Raw genomic sequence first — 3181 nt, forward strand, 5'->3', positions numbered from 1 at the left:
CACACATTACATCAGACACCAGAACAGCACACAAAGGCCATGAAAATTTGAGGAAGTATAACAACAACCCCATAGAGATGAATCACATCCATCTTGAAATAGTTATGTCGCTATTATAAATAACTGGAAGTGGAGAGTCCTTACCAGGCACTTCCGTGTGAGAAATCAGTTAAAATAGCCACTAAAAAAGGTTTTGTCTTAGAATGGGTAAAGCATAGAGACAAAAAAAAAAAGGAAAGTACTAAATCCACGAGAACTCAAAATGACTTAGGAAATCAAATGGAATGAACTATAAAATCTGGATAAAAATGTTTTTCTGCAAGTCAAACTCAGTTTTTTAAGAGATTCATTCACATCAAATGTCATAGAAAACAAGTCTTCATGCTGGGCACCGGTGGCTCACAACTATAATCCTAGCTACTCAGGGGGCTGAGATCTAAAGATCGAGGTTCAAAGTCAGCCCAAGCAGCAAATCTGTGAGATTTTTTATCTCCAAGTAACTACCAGAAAACTAGAAATGGTGCTGAAGAGCCCAGGGACAGTGCTCAGGCCCAGAGTTCAAGTCCCACAACTGACAAAAAAAGTTTAAATTTTATATACATAATTTTTTTCTGTTTTTACAAAAAAAGTAAGCTGATTTGTAGAATCCATCCAGTAATGTATTCCACTGAAAATTCGCTGCTCAAGAAGACGCCACCAAGGCGGAATGTATCTGATGCTCAGCACATGAGGAAGAAAAGTCATTGCAAGGCGTGTGCTTCTTGCTGGAGTCATCTGTGCTCCTCTCTCAGAAAGTGAAAGAATCCATTTGGTGTTTCCATAAACATCAAGTTGCCAAAAGAAACAAACAAGCCGTTTTCCATTCCATAAATACCCATTGTTTATTTTGTATTCATTGTTGCACTGTATCAGAAGATGCCTCCAAGCTGCAGCTCTTTACCACTACCATTTCTTCTTCATTCTCCTGGCAAATCTGATGATATGCTTGACCCGGGCGAGCGCTGGGATGGCACCGAGTTGTCCGTCAGTGAAAGCAGAAGAGCAACAGGGTCGGCAGAAGTCGCCTCGGGCACCCTTACGGGAGCTGGCTCATACGTGATGACCTCTTTGGTTGGGCTGCTCTGTGTTTCTGACACAAAGGTGCATTTCTTTTTGACAGGAGGGTCTTCATCAGAGGAGCTTTCTACTGTTAGATCAATAACACCCACATTCTTCTTGCTTGCTTCATTGGCTACAATCACTGAACAAGGTACACTGAGGACACTTGAACTCTCTACTTTTGCACACGGCGGGCTGGGTACTTCCGTCGCTTCTTGCTTCAGTCTCACTGGACACCAAGAGCCATCTTCTTGGAATTCAATCTCGTCCACATCTGAACAGTCTCTGAGAATTTCCATAAAAAGCCCATCTAATTTCAGATTTTCATAGGCAGCTTTTTGGTCACACACAGGACAAATCCAGGTGGGTGTCTTCTCGTTCATTTGGAGGTAAAGGGCAGCATCAAAGCACTGCAGGTGTGTACACGTCACTGCGCGGCACGGGGTTGTCAGCCTCGTTTTTCCTAACGGGCATGTCAGCGACACCTGAAGACGAGTCACAACAATTTCACTATCAGGACCTGCAGTAAGTTTTTCTTTAATTAGTGCTCTGGAATGGTCTGGAGTCCTAATAGCTTCCATCTTTAATCTCTGTAGTAATACGGCTGAGGTGAGCTTCTCTACCAGAAATACAGACATGGAATAATTCTTCCCGATTTCAGGTACCCAAGAAATAGAAATCTGATTGGGCACAAGTGAAGACAATTTAACTAAAGATGTAATATCCAGTGGGCGTCCAGGGCGCTTCTGTTCAGTCTCACTTTTAGGTGAAGATGCATAGCGAGGCAAAGAAAATAGCCTTTTATTTACTTTTATGCGTAGACCACTGGGGTAGTCATCTTCTTGAGGGCAGCTTGTCTCTGCTAGGCAAAATCTCAGCTGCACTTGGACTTTATAATCTGTTTTGCCAGCTGGTGAAGAGTGCTTTGATGCACTGAACTCTTCCACTTCTTCAGGTGTCAGAACAAAACTAAAAATCATCTCTTCAACGCTGCTTTGAACTAAACTGGTGGGTTTGATGAGAACCTTACGGACACTATAAAAAGGCAGGTTGGTGAGCTGCACCTCGGGATGGACAGGAGGATCTGGAGGAGGTGGTTGCTGCATCTCAAATGGGGTATCTTGAGAGAGTGTCCTGAAGCAGCACAGAACCACTGGGAGATGCTGGCGAGTGAGGTGTAACTGATGTGGAAGGCAGCGAGTGGATTCCAGCCGCAGCCAAGTCAGGTTCCATCCAAACTGAAAACAGATGACTTGATTGTGGGTAAAGCAGAAAGTCCTTCAGCAGTCGGTGGATATCAGCGTCTAGGCAACTCTCAGATTTTAATGTGAACCTCAGGGCTGCAGCCGCTCTTCAATAAATGCAGTGTCCTCACCAGAAGGTCATGCTTGGGTCCACCATTTTTTACTTCGTCCAGCAAAGCCTAACACTTGTAGTTCAGAAACCCTAAAACTAGAAACCACATTCCTCAACGCTTCGAAGTTTGCGTTTTATACTACCCGCAGCTCCCGCCCACCGCCTCCAACACCACCACCTCCGCCCTCTCCTGCACTGACCCAGGAGTTTTCTTTTTTCTGTTGGTTGTGGGGCTTGAGCTCAAGGCCTAGGCACCATTCCTGATCTTTTTCCACTCGAAGCTAGTGCTCTATCACTTGGAGCCAAAGTGTGACTCCTGGTTTTCTGATGGTTAATTTGGGGATAAGAGTCTCCTGGACTTTTGACCTGGCTGGCTTTGAACCATCACCTCAGCCTCCTGAGTGGATTATAGGCAGCAAGCCATGCGTGTCCAGCTTAGAATTAAGAAAAAAAAAAAAAAAAGCTTTCCTTTAAAGATTTGAATCCAAGCCAAGTGTCGATGGCTCATGCCTATAATCCCTATAATCCTAATTACTCAAGAGGCTGAGATTTGAGGATCAAAGCCCTGTGAGACAGTGACCTTCAATTAACCACTAAAAAGCCCAAGGTGAAGCTGTGGCTCAAGTGGTTGAGCGGGAAGGAAGGAAGGAAGGAAGGAAGGAAGGAAGGAAGGAAGGAAGGAAGGAAGGAAGGAAGGAGGGAGGGAGGGAGGGAGGGAGGGAGGGAG

At 44.8% G+C, this 3181-nt stretch overlaps 1 pseudogene; it reads right to left on the minus strand.

Annotated features, from left to right (window-relative positions):
• Window positions 1-892: 892 nt before the first annotated feature.
• Window positions 893-2588, minus strand: LOC125363623 (annotated as a pseudogene).
• Between the last annotated feature and the right edge of the window lie 593 nt (window positions 2589-3181).

This window comes from Perognathus longimembris, chromosome 14 (assembly GCF_023159225.1).
Source record: "Perognathus longimembris pacificus isolate PPM17 chromosome 14, ASM2315922v1, whole genome shotgun sequence".
NCBI classification, from domain to species: domain Eukaryota; kingdom Metazoa; phylum Chordata; class Mammalia; order Rodentia; family Heteromyidae; genus Perognathus; species Perognathus longimembris.